Source organism: Eriocheir sinensis, chromosome 21 (genome assembly GCF_024679095.1).
Source record: "Eriocheir sinensis breed Jianghai 21 chromosome 21, ASM2467909v1, whole genome shotgun sequence".
NCBI classification, from domain to species: domain Eukaryota; kingdom Metazoa; phylum Arthropoda; class Malacostraca; order Decapoda; family Varunidae; genus Eriocheir; species Eriocheir sinensis.
Genome location: NC_066529.1, coordinates 7,070,397 through 7,092,868, shown reverse-complemented (window position 1 = coordinate 7,092,868; position 22,472 = coordinate 7,070,397). Strand labels below are relative to the sequence as shown.

General features: G+C 41.8%; 1 long non-coding RNA gene across 1 annotated transcript in view; it reads right to left on the bottom strand.

Moving 5' to 3' along the window:
* Positions 1–16,717, bottom strand: part of LOC127001582 (uncharacterized) — a 176,752-nt gene extending 160,035 nt beyond the window's left edge. Inside the window, exon 1 of the long non-coding RNA XR_007755339.1 lies at positions 16,688–16,717. This is a non-coding gene — a long non-coding RNA (uncharacterized LOC127001582). The remainder of the gene's footprint in view (positions 1–16,687) is intronic.
* Positions 16,718–22,472: the final 5,755 nt, after the last annotated feature.

Below are 22,472 nucleotides of genomic sequence, written 5' to 3'. Positions count from 1 at the left end.
AGTTTGAGGGATTGGGCCGGTCACCCTTCTTAGGCACAGACTGAACAAAGGCATACTTCCAGCAGGAAGGAAAGATAGATGTTGATAGGCAGAGACGAAAGAGTTTGACCAGGCAGGGTGTCAGCACAGAAGCACAGTTTTTAAGGACAATAGGAGGCACTCCATCAGGTCCATAAGCCTTCTGAGAGTTGAGGCCAGAGAGGGCATAGAAAACATCATTTGGAAGAATCTTAATAACAGGCATAAAGGAGTCAGAAAGGGGATGAGATGGAGGAATATGCCCAGAATCGTCCAGGGTGGAGTTCTTACAGAAAGTTTGAGTGAAGAGTTCAGCTTTAGAGACAGATGAGACTGCAGTGCTGCCGTCAGGGATAAGGAGAGGAGGGAAAGAGGAATAAGTGAAATTGGAGGAGATATTTTTGGCTAGATGCCAGAAGTCACGGGAAGAATTAGAAGAAGCAAGGTGTTGACATTTTCTATTAATGAAAGAAGTTTTGCTTAGTCGGAGAATAGATTTGGCACGACTCCGGGCTGAAATGTAAAGATCAAAGTTAGCGGGAGTTCGAAGGCTCTGGAACCTTTTGTGAGTTGCCTCTCTATCTTTAATAGCACATCATCATCATCCTCTCTTTATTTATGAAGCTTTCCTTCCTCGTCACCCTTTCATTCCATATTTTCTTTCTGCGTTTCACATTTGTCTTATCCAGTTCTTCTTTATGTCCATCATCTTCGTTATCTGCCTTTTCTCCTTCATTGCTCATTGTTGCTCGTCTTCTTTTCTTTCTTTTCTTCAATTCCTCCCCGTCCTCCTTTTTCTTTTCGTTTTCCTCTCTTTTTCCCACCACCGCAAGACCCCTCCCTGATCGTACAATAGTTTCTCTCTCTCTCTCTCTCTCTCTCTCTCTCTCTCTCTCTCTCTCTCTCTCTCTCTCTCTCTCTCTCTCTCTCTCACCCCTTATCACCGTCTCTCCCTATCCTTCCTCTACAAATCCTTCTTAATGCTTCCATCTCGCGTAAGCTCAGACGAATCAACGACCCATCCTCGCCCCTTATAAAGAAGAACGGGGTAAAAAAACATAAGAGAAGGCGGAAATACTGAACTAAAACATCACTGGGCAAATCTCGTACAGTCTAACCAGGAAAGACCAGACTACGGGACACTTTCACAGTTCGCCATGATGGGTTTAGTAATCTTCTTAACCAATACCAATGGCTTCGATAATTCCTTGGATAGTGTTTGGTGTTTATATATATGTTCAGAATTTTGGGGAAACTAAACAGTTAATCTCTTTTGTGCATCGTGGTGAGTAAAAAACCTCACCAATGTTGCAAGATTATCGTACTCAGAGCATAGTATTTACCGGTTTCTGACGCTTAACTATTGCCAAGAAACATCAGGATCTAACTCTTTTAACGATAACTATAAGTGAGTTTCGTTATTGAAGCCCAGAAGACAGATTTGGGGTAGGAAGTCGGGAAGTCGGGCTGAGTACGACAATCTGGCAGCGTTGAACCTCACCCTAATAGATTGTATGGGATTGTGTTGCTCGGTTCGGGCGGTTACAAAGACCCTGGGCCGTACTCCTAGGCAGATCGGCGCCCAAGAACACGTATTTGACAAGGCTTTCGTAGGCGTTTCGGGCATTTCCAGGGGTAGTTTTATCACTCTTCTGGTAGTTTGACTCTTCTTCTGTACTCTGAACCTAAAACAAAACTCATGAGAACCCGATTAATCTGTTTTTCGACCTTTGGAAGTAGTTGATGTGAGAGGTGGATGCGTCTGGAATACCGACCGCTATGTTGGACTGAGAAATTACCTCTACAACCACACCCACAATAATATAAACTGTAACACACCAAACGCTACGTAAGAGTCATCGCCCCCTCACATATGGTAACCTAAGCCGTGGTCGTGATAGTGGAAAAATGAGAAATTCTAAACCATCATTTTTTCTCTCCTTTTTTAGATATATTTTTTTCTATGTAAGGTGGAGGAGATGCCGCTCTTTCTTGCAACCTTTCCCGGCTTCTGAATATGCGATGAGAGAGAGAGAGAGAGAGAGAGAGAGAGAGAGAGGGCGGAGGGACAAGAGGAATATATTGAGGCTGAAGGCGCGTGATGGATCTCTGACGGAGGGATCGGTGGGCGTGTGAGGGATTTAGAGTCATTTATCTGAACGTCATTGTGATGGATTTTCTCTTGCACCTTCCTGCTTCTCTTTTTCCTCCTCGTCCTTTTTTTTCCACAACTCCCCCTCCCCTTCCTCCCCCTTTTTCTTTTTTTTCTGGTTCTCGTATTTTCCTTTCCTCCCATCTCTCATTATTTTTTGTACAAGTTACTCCTCCTTCTTCTTGTCCTCCTTCTCCAGATTTCTTTCTTGAACTCCTCCTCCTCTTCTTCTTCTCCTCTTTCTTATAATTGTTTTTTTTTTTATTTTCTTCTATTTGGTACTTGGTCTTGTTTTTCTATTCTTATTTTTTTTATCTTACTGTTCTTGTTGTTTTCTTGGTTTCCTTTTTTTTTCCCTCTAGTTCTCGTTCGTATTCCTTTTCATTATCTTTTCTTTTTTCGTCCTCGCCTTCGTCTCGCTCTTCCCCCTCCTCCTTCCCTTTTTTTTCCTTTTCCTCCTACTCTTCTTCTTCGTCTCCGTCTTCGTCTTCGTCTTCGTCTTCGTCTTCTTCTTCTTCTTCTTCTTCTTCTTCTTCTTCTTCTTCCTCCTCCTCCTCCTCCTCCCTGGCAGGCGTGGTGATGCGCCCTAATTACCATAAGTGAGTTAGGCTTCCTCCCTCCTTTCCTCTCTCCCTCCCTCCCTTTACCTCCTCCTCCTCCTCCTCCTCCATTTCCTTCTCCTCCTCCTTGGATAGTTAATTTCTCCCTCCGTTTCCCGCCTTAATTTTCTCTCTCACTTTCTCTACATCCTCGCTCATTTGCTCTCTTTTTCTCTCTTTTCCTCCCCCCCTCTTTTTCCTCTTTCCCTGATTTTATTCCCTTCATTTTATTTTTTCTTATTTCCTATGCATTTTTTTTCCTCGAAACTGATTTTACTCTTTTACTACAATTTTTTTCTCTGTTTATCTTTATCAAATCTCTCTAGACTTTCTTTTCTTTATTCTTCTTTATATTTTTCTCTCTCTCTCTCTCTCTCTCTCTCTCTCTCTCTCTCTCTCTCTCTCTCTCTCTCTCTCTCTCTCTCTCTCTCTCTCTCTCTCTCTCTCTCTCTCTCTCTCTCTCTCTCTCGTTAGTTATCTCAAATGTAATAGGATTTGCCCCTCGTGCGTCGATTACAGCTCAGACTTAAAGGCGTCAATACAGCTTCGTCGAGGGTACGACGCTCATAGCTTCCCTGAGGCGCCCCGATCGTTGCTTTATTTTAGGTAAGCCATCACATTTACTTTAGGTGCTCAGATATCAATAACTTTTGGTGTCCCGATATAAACTTTATTTTAGGTGCACAGATATAACTAACTTTAGGTACACCGATATAAATTTTACTTAAGGTGCTCAGATGGATAGTAAACGGGCAAATACAATAACTACTGCGCGCTGCTTCTTACAAAAATAAACAGAGGCAGAGACCAACATAAATAGGTAAAGTTAGGTTTTTGTGGCGTTTTGGTGCTCCTCCCTCAGCATTATTTAAGCAATAGGAAAAAATAAATACAAAAAAAATTAAGGGATTTCCAGAGTTTGATAGTGAAAGGGATGATTTATGATGTTATAATTCCTTTTATTAGTCTGATCATCTACCATCACCTCGAGTCCGTTTCTGCCTCAATACACGCCCGCACCGCAGTCCGCCCTCTCAATCTTCATGAATCATTACTTTTCGTCCGGTAAGTCGCGGATTATGGCAAGGTGTAGAGAGACAAAGAGAGGGTTTACTCGTCCATGAGGGAGAGCGTGTCTGTGTGTCCCCCCAAAGCTTTGATGATATTTATTAATAAATCATACCAATAGGATGACAGGAGGAAATAGAAATTTAAGATACGAAAAAGAGAGAGAGAGAGAGAGAGAGAGAGAGAGAGAGAGAGAGAGAGAGAGAGAGAGAGAGAGAGAGAGAGAGAATAGCAGGAGGAAGCAGGTGAAAGCGAACAATATAGTCCAGCTAATCAAGCGTGGGAGTGTGTGGGAGGGGAGGAGGGGGGGGGGGGGGGGGGACACACGTAAAACACGGCTCACAGGTGCGGCGCGGCGGGCGTGGCGGCGGCTATGGAAGGGCAGGTGTGCGGCTCTATAGTGTATGGGTGGCGGGGCGGGTGTGGCGGGTGAGTTCGGAGTCTCGAAGGGGTCATTCTCATCGTCGTAACTCGGTATTAGTCTCCTGCAGGACAATTTTTTTTTCTAATGCTCTCTCTCTCTCTCTCTCTCTCTCTCTCTCTCTCTCTCTCTCTCTCTCTCTCTCTCTCTCTCTCTCTCTCTCTCTCTCTCTCTCTCGACGCTAAAGTACTTTCCTTACCCTCTGTCAAAAGTTAAATTCTCATCTGCCCATGTGGGTTTCTATTGGCCCTGACTTATATGTGACTTCAAGATTAATTCAGTGATGAGTTATTTATCCAGTGGGCATAAAGTGGGCAAATCCAGGTTGAGGAAGATGGAAGGTAAAAGCCAGCTCACGAATGGGAGAGTGGATGAATGGAATAATATTTAGCAGATAGGTATTTGATGCAAACAAGAGAAACCTTTAAACGGAGATTAGAGAGATTTAAGGATGGGGCGGGATGTTGGTGAATAACCTGTTCCATAGAGCTACCATGTGTAAACTGACTGGACTTTAGTAGTGGATTATATCTTTGTGTAAACTTGCAGAAATATAGTTTTAGAGGTTTCTCGATGATTCCCTTTTGGAAAGTGAGCTAAATATTGTTGACAATGATAATAATAATGATGATGAAGAGAGAGATAAAGTAATACAGACGCCGGTGGGTAGGCAGTGACAAGGCACCATTCACAGAGGGTAACGTAACCGAGAACAGTCATTCGCCGAGCAGGGCTGTGTGTTGGCGCATCACGAGCCAGACGCGGCAGCACCTTCACAGCCAGCATGCCACGTGGGAGGAAAGCTAATGGGAAGCAGGAAAATGGTTTAAAACATTGCCTGGATCCAATCAACTCCACTGGAATCGAATAGCGTTGTGGAAGCGTTCAACTTTACTTCTGTGCCGCGAGAGACAAGGCTAAAAATTGCTACTTTTTTTTTTTTTACTGTATAGCAGGTGTAATATTTTGGCTTTTCTTGGTTTTCGCACACGTCTCCCAAAATCACCGAGATGAAACAAAATGTATTTGCTTAGAAAAAAAAACTTTTATTATATGTTTATTCAAAATAAATTTACGTTTACTAAAGAACGAGTGTACTCTATCATTTGTTATTTCTATTTTAATACTTTTGTCCCGAAAAAATTAGCAATAAAACACTCCCAAGATTCAAGATTGGATCAAAAAGTAAACGTTGCCCTCATCACTCTATTCGATATTAATTTCCCTTTATAAATAATGTAAAATGTTAGTGTATATTACTTTACGAAGATGTCTTGCGGACTAATGAAAAAACAAAAACAAGCCAATATTTGTTGAGAAATGCAACTTCCCCTGTGGGATATTAGATAGTATATATATATATATATATATATATATATATATATATATATATATATTTATATATATATATATATATATATATATATATATATATATTTTTTTTTTATCAAATATTGAGGGCGATGTCATTTTAATTGTGCAGAGATACTTTTCTCAGAACATACAATATACCGCATCCTTTCTTCAGGTCGAACCTTAATATTCTCTCTCTCTCTCTCTCTCTCTCTCTCTCTCTCTCTCTCTCTCTCTCTATATATATATATATATATATATATATATATATATATATATATATATATATATATATATATATATATATATATATATATATATATATATATATATATATATATATATATATATATATATATATATATATATATATATATATATATATATATATATATATATATATATATATATATATATATATATATATATATATATATATATATAATTTTGTATAAAAATGTATTATGATACTTTTTATCACTTGTGAACTTTTGAACTTTTGAACTGTATTCTCGGCACCTTTCATAACATTTATTTTATATCTGCAATTAGAAAGAGCGTAACGCGTCAGTTTTATTATTTTTAACAAAAATCTAAAAGATAAGAAAAAAGATAACCAGAAAAGGCAACGTGAATGAAGAAAGAAAAACAAGCCAGAAGTACGTGTCAATGAATGTTTGAACGCTTTATATTCTGTAATTCGCAACTAGACTCCAGTTCCCAAGTTTATTGTCAGCCGTTGCTAAAAAATGTTCTGCAAGGAGCAGAAACAATGAAAGAAAAGCAGACCAGCAGTACACGTCAATTAAAACTTAAATACTTACAGTGCGGTAATTTACTCCTCTCTCCCTTCCTTCGCAAAACTGCAGTCAGTCGCCGGGCAAGAAAGTGTACCCGAGGGAGGCGGAGCAAAGAGACACAAAAACAATGACCTCAAAGTTTTCGCCGTCACAAAACAGATAATGGACCGAGGCAGGTACTTTTCAGGCCTTTACAGGAGGCAAGGAGGGACACCTCACGCACGCGGGACGTAAAGAAAGTGGGAAAGATCGGTCTGTTTCCAACTTTTCGTTTGACATTTAGTTAGGGAGAAGGAAGGTTAACTTATTTAAAGGAAACTACAATATAAATATTTTTAATTCTAAGAGATATGTCTGTAGTAAGTCATATAAGTTGACATAATACTCCTGTTACGAAGATGGAAAGCTGAATTATCTTCCTTAAAAATATAATACGGATTTTTAGTTATGTATATCTAATTATAGATATATCTGAGTTCATAGATTATTGAAACTTGCATACTGCATTACTTGTATGCCACAAATGACAGAACGTTAAGTGCATTAAGGGAAAGTCTAATTTTTATTCATAAATATGCTTTGGCTTTTTTATATTATTAGCATGTGAAGAAAGAGTAACCAAATCTTAGTAATTATATTCATTCTAAAGGATAAATAAACAGATATTGTGTAAGGTCCAGGAGGGAAAGTTTTTTTCAACCACTTGTGACTTCTGGGTGTTTTTCTGTTACTTATTGCGAGAGAAATCTGTGTTCATACAGTAATAAAATCTGGCAGTGTTTTCAGAATGGGAAAAAGCAAGGATCTAAAAATTATCAAACAAAACACTGTCTTTCTTAACAAATGATAAATATGAGTAATAAATAAGAAACAATTTACGTTTGTTAGATGATAACGAAGTGAATAGTAGAATAGGTGCAAAGGGGAAACTTTTTTCTAAGAGATATGTCTTTGTGTTGCTATGTGGATGCAGAATATGGTAGGGAAGAGAGAGGGATGGAGTGACAATCGAAGCGTGAGGCAATGATGTAAACAGAGGGGGCATAAGAGAGAGAGGCTAGTTGGTAGGGTGAGGGGCTATAGTTTTTCTCTCCCATCTTTTTCTTTTCGTTTATTTTTCTTCTCTAAGTTAAGTCCTTGTCTTTTCTCTGCACCCTTTTTCTAACCCGTCATTCTTTATTTTCATACCCAATATTTTTCTTTTAGTTTTTCCATTCGTCTTTCTTTGTATAACCGATTTTCTTTCCGTCTTTCCTTCCTTTTCTTCCTTGTCTTCATCTTTTTTTTATTCATCCTTTTTCCTATTTGTTCATCTACTTTGTCATCACTCTCTTTCATATTTCCTTTCCTATTTTGACTTATCCTTTCGTTTCATCAATTTTGTCTCCCTCTTTCCTCCCTTTTCTTCCTTGTCTTCATCTTTTGTATTCATTCTTTTGCCTTTCTGGTCACCTATTTTGTTATCCCTCTCTTCCATATATCTTTTCCTGTTTTCTTTTCCTCTTTGACTTATCCCTTCATATTCTTCCCTGTCTTCATCTTTTGTATTCATTGTTTTGCGTTTCTGGCCAAGTACTTTGTTATCCCTCTCTTCCATATTACTTTTCCTGTTTTCTTTTCTCTGACTTTTCCTTTCCTCTTTTCCTTCGTGCGGGAATGGAGTTGCGGTCGAGCAGCTCATTCGTCTTGCGCGGCGGACAAAAACCCAATGAAGATGGCCCATTCGTCTTCCCGTGGGCGAGTCCTGCTTCGCCTTGGTAATGATTTGCGGCGCTTCAGGTAACCAGGTAAGAAACGGCGTCAAGTATAAGCCGGCGGGGGTTAGGCGAGAGTGTGGGCGGGAACAGGCAGACATGCAGGCACGAAGCAGCTGCAGGAGGGAAAGGAGGAGGGTGTGAGGAGTAAGGATCATGAAAGGAAGGAAGAAGACCCGGGGAATGCGAACTAAATTGATATCCTCCTTTTGGCTTCTTGTTCTATCACCTTTGTAAGAAGAAGAATCAGGGGAGAAGGAAGGCGCGGGAAGAGCGAAATATATTATCATTTTTGACTTCCTTTTCTATCAACTTTGTAAGAAGAGCACCACTGCAAACATTTTTAATAACTTCTTTTCTGGCGTACGAACTACCTCCTATAACAATAAACGTAGGTGAAAAAGGAAGGAAAGGAAAGAGGAGGAGAACGCGTGGGGAAACGGTGTGAGAACAGAGGATGGGAGGGGGTGAAGGGCTTATGAAGTTTAGTACAGAGGGAGAGGAGAATGAAAGAAGGTAGCTATGTGAAGTTCGTAGCATAGGAAAGAGAGAAGGGGAGAAAGTAAAACGTATAATGAAGTTTGCGGTAAAAAGGAGAGGGGGAAGAAGAGGCTCACGCAACTCTCGCAGCCACCAAATTTCCAGCTCACAAGGGATGCGTGTGAAAATGTTTGCCCTGAAACGTAGTTCCTGAATTCACGCCCGAAGCTCATCAAGGTTAGGCAAACACGAATTTCTCCCTAGTGAAGTTTTTTTGCGCCTTCTTGCCTAAGTAAATTTCATGGTCGCAAATATTTTCAATTATAAACATTATCCTTTTTATCACTACCACTGCAGCATCAAGTGAATATGCATTATAACTTATTTTCACAACACTAATTACACAGAGAGGGGAAAATTGGACAGAATATATTGTAGCTAGGGTCCGTCTGTCTGTCTGTTTTCTCTCTCTCTCTCTCTCTCTCTCTCTCTCTCTCTCTCTCTCTCTCTCTCTCTCTCTCTCCCCCCCCCCCCCCCTTGGCTGTTAGGCGTTCTGTATCGTACGTTCTGGGGCAGCGTAAATACAGGCATTACCACGGCTGTTTTACCAACACCTCCGTCAACACCCGAGGATTTCCCGTAAATGGACCAGCTATTGACCGAGCGAGAGGCGCCGTGTATTTTTTTCTGAAGGCCCAAGGGAGGATGGGGGAGGAGAGGGAGGGAAGGAGGAAGGCAGGTGGGGCTGGTCGCTAAATCAACAGGCAGTACTTTTTTCGTGCCCGGAACTTTCATCTCTTGTTTATAGATAAGGAAACGGACCAATGGCAGGAAAATAGCCCTCAATATGCTGCTCTGTTTATAAATAGAGGAGGATGCCGAAGAGAATAATTGAAATAGGGTCTAGAGATGCCTCCCTACTCCCCATTTGGAAGAGTTTAGGTTGTTGGAAGGAGAAAATACAATGTCACGCAACTCTAGAATGTAACTTTACATCCTAAAGGAAACACAAAAAGTCCCCTCATGGGATACATATTCTACGTGTGCCAATAAGGTGCATGGTGGTTCAAACCGTTGGTTATACTGTATGTTGCTTTATGGTAACGATAAATAAACAAATACGAAAAAGATATTCCGCCAAGGATCACCACCTTCATTCTTAATTATAAGGTTGAGAATAGAGAGAAGTTGGGAATCACAACGTCAAGAATTATGAGAATGACAAGACACCACACCAAACACAATTACCTTTGAAAAACATAGATGAGTGAGGCATTGAGAAGCTCCCTTTCTCGACCTAAACGGTAACTAAACATGGGAACACCAGACTGAAAAATATGTAAAATTTATGTATGACCGCACAGCAACATTCCTATGAGAAGGTAAATAGGAATTAGAAGCCATTACCCTTTTTAAGAAAAATAATATTTAGCATTTAAAAAGAAGCAGTTATTTCTGAAAGAATAACAAACTATTTTGCTTGTAAATTGTTAAACTTAGCGATTCGGACACAAAATTGCATGTTATAATCAGTTAAAATTAAATCAGTATTGAAATCAGCCTTTTGCCTCTAAAAAGAAAAGTTGACAGAGCGACTCAGCGAAACTAAGTGTGTGAGCACGGGTTATGGCATGTGCTGGCGCCCCGCGGTGATCGTGTTGCCCATCATGGGAGCCGTTGATTAATGTAAACGTGGCAGGATTTCACCGTAGAGTTGTCCGACTCAAACCCTAAGTAATGCCGTGGCAGGCAGAGGAAAGTTGGTGACAATCTGGTGGAAATCTTGCTGAAAAAAAAAAGCTATTGCTGATTTATCTGCACGAGAGAATGTGTATTTGACAAACATCTGGACGAGAGTCAGAGAGGGATCCAGCCATTCAGGAGTGGCCCGACAAATACTGCAACGGCGTCAGAGGAGCACCTCGGTTGAATAGTCTATGGTTCGAGTACTGCTACTGAAAATACTGCTACTATCGCTACTACTACTACTGATACTACTACTACTACCACACTACTTTTACTACTACTACTACTACTACTACTACTACTACTACTACTACTACTACTACTACGTGTTTCCTCCTGTACCACTGCTATCCTCTGTTATGTACGTGAACAGTGCCAAACGACACAACAACCATTACCGCCACCACCAACGAAAATAACAAAAACAACTAAACAGATATGTATAAAATATATCTTTTTTTTCGCGGTTCTCGTGTTCAAACAGGAACGCAACCCCTCCCCCAATACCGATTACCCATATTTACAGTCCCAATATCTAATTCTCGATCAGGTAATGAAATACTGATTAGCTGGGTTACTCACACACCGATGACTAGCGTGAATGCCCCCCACGCACTCACATCTATACACAATCCACTCACACAACCACCACTACCAGCATCACCATCACCACCACAACCACCACCACAACCAGCATCACCATCATCACCGCCACCACCACCACCGAACGGCATTACCATAACAGCCGCGATAACATTTAATCTGGCAATTATGGGTCACCCTATATGGCAGTGGGGTCGAATGTCCTGGGCTTATCATTTGCTTCAGCGACAGAATCCCTCCCGCGGCATCGAAATTACTATACAGGGTTCAGGTTTCATGCATCTATAATTTCCAGTCCTGCCAACACACCAAAACCAGCAACACCACAATTCAGGGTTCAAATTTAGCGTGTTTATCATCTACGTTTCCGGCAGCGTCATAATGGCATCATTATCCACGCTTCAAATTTAATCTTTCCTCATTTGCTTTCCCTGGCAGCATCTCGTCAACGGCAGCACCGGAATCATAATCGAGTAGCATACAAAAGATTCAAATATGCAGTCACCAATTATCTTCATGCCCAAGTTCTAATACAATCATAATCATTATAATCATCATAAGCATCAGTATTTTAGATTCGAATTTCACGTGTTTCTAACTGATCTCACCGTTAGCATCGAAGCCCCTATCAACGGCTGTCAGATTTCCTTTCATTTTTCCTCTGCGTATTGTATTCGTCACCGGGGAGGAAGAGACAAAACATTTGTAACGATGACGAATTGATCCTTTTCTGCAATCCTGGCCTAACGTAGATTTAAAGTAACTATATTATATAAATTTAAATTCTCTCTTTATATGTTTGCTTGTCTGCTTATCTATTTTTCTATCTTTCCTCTCTCTTTGTCTCTCTGCCTGTCGGTCTATCTGTGTCTGATTATGTTTGTCTCTCTCTCTCTCTCTCTCTCTCTCTCTCTCTCTCTCTCTCTCTCTCTCTCTCTCTCTCTCTCTCTCTCTCTCTCTCTCTCTCTCTCTCTCTCTCTCTCTCTCTCTCTCAATTCTCTTGATTGGGTGACGGTAATCATTCCAATTTCACTTCACATCATTTAAATACTAATAAGCCTCGTTTTTTTATATATAATTTGAAGGCAATTAGCGTGAATATTTAATCACATTACGAAGCTTGATTTGTGCTCGTAGCTCCTTATTATCGGGTGCGGGATTCAACAATAAAGACGAATTTCATGAGGCGGCTTTTATTGCTGCATAAATAAATAATAATACCAGTAATTCGACGCGGTACTGCTTTCATAGTGTGTGTGTGTGTGTGTGTGTGTGTGTGTGTGTGTGTGTGTGTGTGTGTGTGTGTGTGTGTGTGTGTGTGTGTTCCTACGCGCCAGATACTTCACCCCCTCTAATTAACCGAAAGGGTAAAGTGTGAATAGGTTAAAAAGTGTGTGAGAAGGTCAGAAACTTTTTAAGGATGGGAAAGGTTAGGGAGCAGCAAAGGGCGGAATAAGGAAGAAAAGACACGAGGAAGCAAGAGTAGAAAGTGGCTATGAGGGGAAGAGATAAGTCTAAGAAAGCGTTGAGCAGTGGTTGGCTTTCAAATATGTAAATTGCCTGAAGGTAAGTTCCGTATTGGCGAGTCTTGGGTGTGTGTATCGGGGGCAGAAAGACTTGGATATGGCACGATGGGCTGGAGGAGATTGGATTGGGAGCGTACTATACCTGGATAGAGTAAGGGAACGCGGGCCAGAGTAAGGTTGGGCTTTCTGTGTGATTGCAATTCGTATATTATGCTTTGGTGGGGCGTACTAGGTAGAGTAGGTAGGGTTAGCAGGGTCTGTTTAGGTTGGGGAAGGCGGGGTAGGGTGTAGAAGGGTGTGTCTGGAATGTTTCTTCTCCGTTTTCTCCTTTATTTACAGGATACACACGGAGACTACAAGAGCCCAGATAACTTATTCATCAACTTCCCTCCTCACTCACACTTCTGTCTAAACTCCACACACAAGTTTTAGTTTCATTTCCGTCAACTTTCTATCTACTTTATTCATTCTACTGGTCCACCCTTTGTCTAGTAGTAACTGATCATGCTCTGTGTGTTAAAAAATCAAAGAAATACCGAACCGATGCATTAGAAACGAACATGAATCACAAAATGAGCAAAAAAGGAGAAAAATTGCATCACATTCCCGATGCAAATGCGTCTCAAAAAACACGGCATTATAACCTGTTTGGCAGCGAGGCGCGCGAATTAGCGGGTTAAATCATTCTCTGATGTCATTACTGGCATCAAATTTAGTTCACGCCGGACAATATATAACTGACCGAATGTGTGTGTATGTGTGTGTGTGTGTGTGTGTGTGTGTGTCACCATGAGCAAATATTTCATTGTTTTTATATTCATCGAAATTCTACATATACTTTCGTGACGTACAACAATGTCACAGTAACTCAGCTCTTCCCTGAAACATTGAGCGAGTATGTCAAAATTTCGCAATACGCACACATGCACATCCACCCCTCCACAAACACCCACACTCACCCCCTCCAACACCCCACCCCCCACCCACCCACATACACTCACAAACACGCTGTCCCCACCACACAAATATACACACGTTCCAATCCTACGAAATCTGGCATGGCGGCAAATTAAGGAACATTCTCTTTGTCGAGTGTTTTCGATGAACGCTTCCGTCCCCAAATTTAACCGGACGTCGTGATTAACAGACATGGAATAATTAACTCTTGCGTACACTAAATGCTCTCATACTCATAATACTTCCTCTCATTAATATGAATCTCCTAACATGAGAGACATAACCTTCATTCTTTCTCAGTCCTCCACGCGCTGTTTGAGTCATTACTAAACACTTAACACCCGGGCAGAGTATAACATGTGGAGACTTTCCGTGTTTTGTTCGGGGAAGAGCAGACCGGCGGCGGTGATATCCCATTAGCGTGTCCTGCCGTCCCGGAGGAAAAGCGAGACGAGGCCCTGCACGCGACCAGACCGGAGAGACAGGGAACGAGGGAGGGAGGGAGGGTGTAAAAGAGTGTTTGTAAAGGGAGGGAGTGTGTAAGGCTGAGGGGCGGTGAGGGCAGCGGGGCGACGGTGGGTCAACAAAAACGTTCAAAATATACACAATAATTACGTCGGTTTACGGCCAATGGAGCTGCAGGGGAGGTAATGAAGTGTACTTTGCGGCGGGGCGGGGAGGGAGGCCGCCACACTTACCGAGGCCATTCTGAGGCGGCCGGCCACACGATTGCGACCAGCCCGCGTCTTTAAGGCCGCGTTTTGTTAAGTTAAAGGGACGTGACCCGAGCCTCGGCATGAATGCATAATAACGGTCTTTGTATTTCATTTCATATTCAACGTAGTAATGAACCAATTCTTTCCACCATATGCGGTATAACAGTCGTATAGAGGATAATATATAGAGTGAAGGGAAACATTATAAAAAAAAAAAAAACTAGCAAAGGAAGGGGAACAGAAGAGAGGGAGTAGAGGGGGGGAAAAGGAAGAGGAGAGAGTAGTGGTCTGAGGCAGGGAAGGGTGTTCGTGTTTCTCTAAGCCCCTGGACGGCCTGCTGTCGACATGCACAGTTAGGGCGGGTCAAGGGGAGGCGCGGAGGGTGAGAGGCCGAGGGGGTGACAGGACGGGAAGGTGAAGGCGAGAGACAAACTGACGGAAGAAACGGAGCAGGTGATGAAGGGGAAGGAGAGGCCTCAGGGAGACTCGGACTGGCCTTCTGCATCCTCCTCGATCTTATTTTACTATCATCATTATTATTAGTTATCGTTACTCTCATCATCATAATATTAAAGCATTTGTTCCCATTATAGTATGGTAGCAGAGGGTAAAGAGCCGCGTGGAGTAGCTAAGCCTGACTTATTAAAACATCATCTTTCCATTCTCGCATCATTTCCTCTTCCCGGAACGTTTTTTCTTCCAGTTTCTCTCATCCCCAGCAAAATTTATTCTCGCATTCTAATTCTTCGTGGCTCGTTTCTCTCTCTCTCTCTCTCTCTCTCTCTCTCTCTCTCTCTCTCTCTCTCTCTCTCTCTCTCTCTCTCTCTCTCTCTCTCTCTCTCTCTCTCTCTCTCTCTCTCTCTACCCCGTTATGTTTGAGCCGCGGCCGCCTCGTTCTCATTACGTATACTGACAAAACTCCGCCCCGCACGCCTTCCATATTTCAGCGCCGGGAAGCAGAACTGTTAGGCGGGTTATTAAGGCTGCTTAGAATGGCCGGTAATGCATCTCTTATTACTGCGAGCGAGAACCACATTAATTTATTTTTCCCTCATGAATTATTATTAACTTATGCAAATTGGAAGAGATACAGATAAGGGTAAGTAGAGAGATCTACTATTTTTACGTTAACTTCTGAAATGAACTTTAAATAATACTTGCTCTCAAAAAATGTAAAACACATTACAGTAAATGGCACGGGTATAATGGCAGGTCTCAATCTGTGCGTAACCTTTCTCTCTCTCTCTCTCTCTCTCTCTCTCTCTCTCTCTCTCTCTCTCTCTCTCTCTCTCTCTCTCTCTCTCTCTCTCTCTCTCTCTCTCTCTCTCTCTCTCTCGCATAATCCTCTTCCTCCTCATCCTCCTCTCATTTTCCTTCCTCCGCTCAATGAAAACAAAAGACGTGCGCAAATTGTACTCCGTGGCAGCATCCGAGGAAGCTTAATACAGTCTGCATTCATCTTACATTGTTTACGAGCGAGACGGTATTACGGTGTGTGTGTGTGTGTGTGTGTGTGTGTGTGTGTGTGTGTGTGTGTGTGCGTGTGCGTGTGTGTGTGTGTGCGTTGCTTATAAGAAAAACAAAGGATGCAGCGTTTTTTTTCCTTTCCTTTTAAACTTAAATATAAATCCTTCATTGTTGGTTTTACTACATTTTAAATATTTAAAGAGAACACACACGTTTTCTCTTCCTTAATATGTCAGTTTGCGTTGTATACACTATCTTATATCGTTGTCTTTCGTTGCTGAATTCGTTATACTTTGTTAGCAGGGGCCGCCTTGTTTACACTGCCTAGACAAATAACACACTTTTTTGTACCCGAACCTCTGAATATGAATACGTCCGTACATATGTTTATTTTCCAAGGTCTGTCCATTCATCGATCGTTTTATTGAAGTACCAATTTGGGTTTTATGTATAAATCCATACCTACATAAAAACAAACATTATTGATACTAATACATAAAGAAATATGCGCCGGGGATTATAAAGTCTTTTTACACGCGTACATATTTGCATCTCGTCAGTTCATCTGTCTCTATATAATAGCCAAATACATTAATACAAATAATATATGCAATCTGTAACGGGATGTGAATACACTAAAATATCCTTGATCTCCTTCCTATGTCTGTTTATTATTAACAAGTCTTCTCTGTTCTCTTTCGTTTTCTATGTCTGATTATTTTCTTGTAAACACTAATTCGGTTTTAATTTGTCTATCCACGGCTCTTCAGATGCAAATACATTCATAAAAAATAAAAAAAAGGCTGCAAGTGATCTACAGGAATACAAAAGCATAATACCATCTATGTATATATCAATCTAAATATTAATCAACAGAATATTAGTATAGTAAATGCCTACCTCTGGTCTACCGTTACCTCCATATTATGAGAGTATATTTCAAGAGATTTTGTGCCCTCGGGTTAATAACTAAGTGAATATCAAGAATCCCGCTCTGGAGTTTTAATGAAGGTAAGGCAACACTCACCTGAGGGCAGCGCCCGTCATAGTATTCCTGAAGAAGAGAAGATAAAAAAATGTTAATAATTGAGTTCGTGTGTAGTAAAAATGAAACTAAATTGAGAGAGAGAGAGAGAGAGAGAGAGAGAGAGAGAGAGAGAGAGAGAGAGAGAGAGAGAGAGAGAGAGAGAGAGAGAGAGAGAGAGAGAGAGAGAGAGAGAGAGAGAGAGAGAGAGAGAGAGAGAGAGAGAATGCCGGCGTGGGTAGGCCTTGACTAACTCCAGTGGGAACTCCGTGAGAGCGCCAGACATAACAACCACAAAGGTGAGTTGTGTGCGTATGCGTGTGTGTGTGTGTGTGTGTGTGTGTGTGTGTGTGTGTGTGTGTGTGTGTGTGTGTGTGTTAGCAGTGGGAGGGGGGGGAGGATGAGTCATGTGTTTGGTTTATATATTTTATCCTAGTTATGAATTCATGGGCAATTTGGCTAATTTGCTTAATCACAATGCAAATGTCACAGAGTGTATACGCCAGCATAGATTACACACAAACCAGGCATAATTACAAGCACTGCAACAGATGACAAAACAGCGGCAGGGATATCATTATGCTTTTACTCCTGCTTTCGTTCCTCCAAACTCCAGTACAAAGACAAACAAACACGGAGAAATGAGTAACAATTACTTTCTCCCCCTTCGCAGCGAACACCACCGTCTCATTACGTAATACCGAAGACATTTCAAGGCTTTTCCACGAAGAGATAAAAGAAACCTGACACACCAGTCAAGGTTTATCTTTTGACTTCCCAAAGAAAAAATGAAGAAGGTGAGAAACAGATGTCACTGAATGCAAAAAAATCAGAACGAAGAAGAGAAAGAATAGATAGTAAAAAAATCAAGAAGAGGATGAGTCCCAGATAAGAAAACAAAGTAAAATAAAAAAAGAAAAGGAAAAGGAAATCAAACCCTCTAGCTCAGTGGTTTCTGGGCGACAAGGGAATGAGTACAAAAAACGGAAAGATGAAATGCGTACAAATTGCTGATTTTTTTTTTTTTTACATCAAAGGATGCGGCTCAAGGGCAACAAAAAGAGTACAAAAAAAGGCCCGCCACTCGCCGCTCCCACAAAAGTAAAAAGTAAAGAGTAGCCAAAAGAGAGGTCAAATCATAGGTAGGAGGAAATACAGACGAAATACAGACGAAGGAAGACTGTTCCAGTGTTTACCAGTGAAGGGGATGAAAGAATGGAGATGCTGGTTAACTCTTGCATAAGAGGTTTGGACAGTATAGGGATGAGCATGAGTAGAAAGTCGTGTGCAAGTTCTGAAGAGCAGTCAGCATGAAAATATCGATAGAAGATAGAAAGGGAAGCAACATGGCGGCGGAATTTAAGAGGTAGAAGGCCGTCAGTAAGAGGAGGAGAGCTGATGAGACGAAGAGCCTTAGACTCCACTCTGTCCAGAAGAGCTGTGTGAGTGAGCCCCCTCACACGTGAGATGCATACTCCATAAGTTTGTCAGATTCTGTATGTAAATAAAATAAGAGTGCAAGCAAAACTGACAGGGGGGAGACAGGGAATTTGAAAGCTTTATAAAACTGCTCAATGGCTTGTGGATGCAATAGGTAAGTCCATAAAGGTGGATAAAATCACACTTTATTATATTACTGACTTCTGGAAGCAAAAAAGAAAGAAAGGGAGCAGCGGTAGAAGGTAAGCTGGGGGTTGTGGCAAACACATTAAAGTCTTTTATATAGAATTATCAAATAGCTTATGAACGTAAAATGGATGAGATGAGCAGCAGCAGGAGGAAGTGTTGAAGAAAGGCGGCGGAGAGTGAGAAGGCAAGCGTGCAGAAGAATAAGTATTTGAAGGGCAAAGGCGGAATGCAGTAATGGATTTCTTTGGTCTGTGCGTGGGTGTGAGTCGTGGTGGTGGTGGTGGTGAGTGAGTGAGTGAGTGGTTAGAGAGGGCCTGGAGCAGAGTAGCATGTCACAAAGCCACTATTTCCTCCTCGTGTTGCTCTTTCTCCTTCCCAATTCTCCTTTCCGCTTTGTTCTTCTTTTCCTCGTATTTTTCTCTTCTTTACCCCTCCTGTCCATTCTAATTCCAACTTTTAAAATACATATTCCCTCCGTTCGGTCCTCCTCCTCTTCCTACACTCCTCTTCTTCATCTTCTTTTTCTTTACCAACACATTCTCGCTCCTTCTTTTTCTTCTTACATGTTCTTTTTACTTTGCTACTCCCCTCCAGGCACAAAACCCACAAGGGATACCAAGAACATTCTTTTCTATTCCTTTTTTGCGGCTGTTTTTTTCTTTCCTTAACTTCCCTCTCTCTTTTTTTTATCTCGTTAACTAATTTCTCTTCCTCTTTTACTACTTCCTTGCACACTTTCTTTCTTTCTTTCTTTATCGCTCTCCTTCGTCCCTTTTCTTTTCTCTCTTCCTCCTCTTGTTCTTTTTTACTTTCTTGCTTTCTTGCTTTTTTTTATTTCTTTACTGCGCTTCTTCGTTCCCCTTCTTTTCATCCTCTTTCTCCTTCCCTCTCCTCTCTTCTACACCCCTCTCCTTTTTCCATCCCTTCCCATCTTCCTATTCTCCTTCTCTCTCTCTCCTCTTACCCTCCGCACAGTATACACCAACAGGGGCTTCCAGAGACCTAGAGGAACTAAGGTAAATCCTGACCTGGGTGCTGCCTCCTCTCTTGTGACGCGACGCCAAAATTGTAGACCCGGAAGGAACATCGCGGTGGCAGCGAGAAAGAAATAGGAGCGGCGGGCGGGTTGGCTGGAGACTCCGGGGCTAAAGTCTCCGAGAAAGTAGCTTTGCACTGGTTCACTGGGAGTCTTCACCGCGCCGTCGCCTCTGGAGGGATTGAGGGCGCCTTTCGAGCTCCCTTCCTGCCGGGCTCTTAGTGTGAGACGTGTTGCGCGAGAGAGTTTGTTGGGTGATAAGTTAACCTGAGGGGTGAAGAGTAACGGGTAAGCCAGCGTGATCTCTTACGTGCTTCATGAGACTCCTCCATGTTTCCCGCCTGGCTCTGGGGTGTGAGACGTGTCCCGGAAGAGTTAGTTTGGCGGTAAGTTTATGAGCGTGAAGGGGAAAGGGACGAGGACCGCTGTGATCTCTTCTTAGGCACTTCCTGAGAGTCTTCCACCTTCGCTGTCTGGCCCTGAGTGCGTTACGTGTTGCGGAAGAGAGATATTTCGGCGGTAAGTTTATCATCTGAAGGGCGGAGAAAGGTGGAGAGGTGGACTGCAGTGATCGCTTCTTTGACATTTCCTGAGACTCTTCCCCCAGTCCAGCTTGCTCCGAGAGAGACGTGTTGCATGTTGGAGAGGTACATCGGGGCACGTTCAGGGTCCGAAAGGTGGAGGTGGAAAGCAAAACCGCTGTGAACTCTTCTCAGATGCTGGTGTACGATTCCCTAAATAATTTCAACCTTATTTAATTTTCCCTCGTCTCCTCATTTTTTTTTGGTGTGTGTGTGTGTGTGTGTGTGTGTGTGTGTGTGTGTGTGTGTGTGTGTGTGTGTGTGTGTTTAGTAGAAAAAAATATACAGCTGGAATAAAATGAAGGAATGGATCAGTGGCCGAGAAAGAAGGACAGAGATAGCTATGTAGAGAGAGAGAGGAGTTGAGTTAAATCTACTGTCTTTTCAGTAACTTTTTTTTTATGTCTATGTCTGTCTGTCGTTTTTTGTCTTTTATCTGAATATTTATGAGGCACTCCCCCTGCTCTTCCCCTTCTCTCTCTCTCTCTCTCTCTCTCTCTCTCTCTCTCTCTCTCTCTCTCTCTCTCTCTCTCTCTCTCTCTCTCTCTCTCTCTCTCTCTTTCTCTTTCTCTCTTTCTCTCTCACCCTGTCTGACTATTTGCAGCCATCCTCGGAGGTCATAGCAGTAACATAAAGGGGGGACGAGGCCGTGTCAGTGAGGGTCAGGTGTCTCGAGCTTGGCCGCCCACTTACCCAAGAGGACAGGCTTGTCACCTGAATAATACCTGCTGGGCACATCGCGACGCCACCTGAGGGGAAAGGCGGCAGGTATGACCCGTGTCGCTTTCGATATGGAATGAGGTGATGGGAATGTCTGAGAGCGAGGAGTCTGGTACGTAATGTTGTGATGATAGGAATGCTTGGGAAAAGGAGAGTTCTCTTTCTTAGACTTTTTTATCATTTGTTGTGTCCTGCGTATTTGCTTTCCTTTATATTTTATTTATATTTTTTTTCCTTCTTTGCCTATCGACCCAACTGTCTTCGTGACTCTAAAATGATTAGACGAGGAGAATATTAGGGAGCAAGGAGTTGTGTTTGTACTTTCTGTTAATAGATATGAAATGGTCCTTTTACGTTTGTTTCTTATTAGTTATTTTCTTCAGTTTCTTGTCAGACTGTCTATCGTAATGTTTTATAGAACTACTACTTTTTGCATGTATCTATCCACCACTTTAGGAATATATTTTGGCATATTCATATACGTGTCTTGCTTGGCCCCAGTCAAGATAGGGTAGACTGATGTTCTGGATAGTACGTGTACCACTTCCTCCCTTCGGCCATTGATACAAATTGCAAGGTGGTTGCGAAAAGTCAAACCCAGGTATTCGGAATTACCACGCCCGCGCTGACACTATCTGCTGCTGCCAGACAGTAGATCCATCAAGGTGTTTATCCAAGTATGTAAGTATTGCAAGGATCTAAATATGCATGCATATGTCTAATTATTATCTATCTATCCATGAATACATTAATTTATCTTCCTATCTATCTACATACGGACACACGTGCTTGTCATAATTTTCACATCTACACTCATCTTATTAATAATGCCGTCTACAAATAAAGTTTAAAAGTGGTCAAATTTCCTCAGTAGTGCATATATAAATTCACCTACGCCTAATAATATAACCGCTTAATGATATTGTAAACTGAACTCCAAAATTAGACAGAAGATCAGAAGCGCTATTTGTCTCCCCAGAAAGCTCAATTAACAGATAAAACCTTCGCCTTCATCGCTTCCTTTCCCCACGTGATTAGGTCAACAAAGGAGAAAGAAGTTAAACGATTGTCCTTCCAAGCCACTGCTATTTGGTCTTGGTGCTTTTCTTCCTCTTTTTCTTTTCTATCTCCTTCTTTTCTTTCTCCTTTTCTTTCTGTCTTCTTTTTCTTTCTGTCTTCTTTTCATTCTGTCATATTTTACTTCTTCTTTTTCTTCTCCTTCTTTTACTTCTTCTTTTACTTCTTCTTCTTCTTCTTTTTCTTCTTCTTCTTTTTCTGTCTATCTTCCTTTCTATTATTCTGCTTTTTTTTTTTTTGCTGCTTCTTCATCTCCATTTTATTTCCTTTTCCACTAATTTTCGTCTTGCTCTTCTTTCTTTCATATTTTTTCTTCTCAAAATTTTTCATTCGTTATGCTGCTTCTCCAAAAGTTGCACAAAAAATAAAACTTAACTGGGACTCTTGGCAACTACCTCCTCCGTTGAACGACCATCCACTACGGTAGAGACCAGCCAAAGACGCCTATTTTCTGGCATAAACCGCGAATTAACCGTGACTGCGACTATTAATCCCGTGTCGTGCTGTCTCCTGCCGCGCTGAGTAAGCCTTCTGATTAAAGCGAGGCCCGAGGAAGATGAGCGTCTGGCCTAAGACTCCTTGAACGAAAAGGGCAAAGAGAGAGAGGGGGAGGAGGAGGGGGAGAGAGAGAGAGAGAGAGAGAGAGAGAGAGAGAGAGACGGATACAGCTAGCCAGACAGGCGGAAACAAATTGGCAGACTGACAAGCATACTACACGATATAGACAGACAGACCGACACACGGA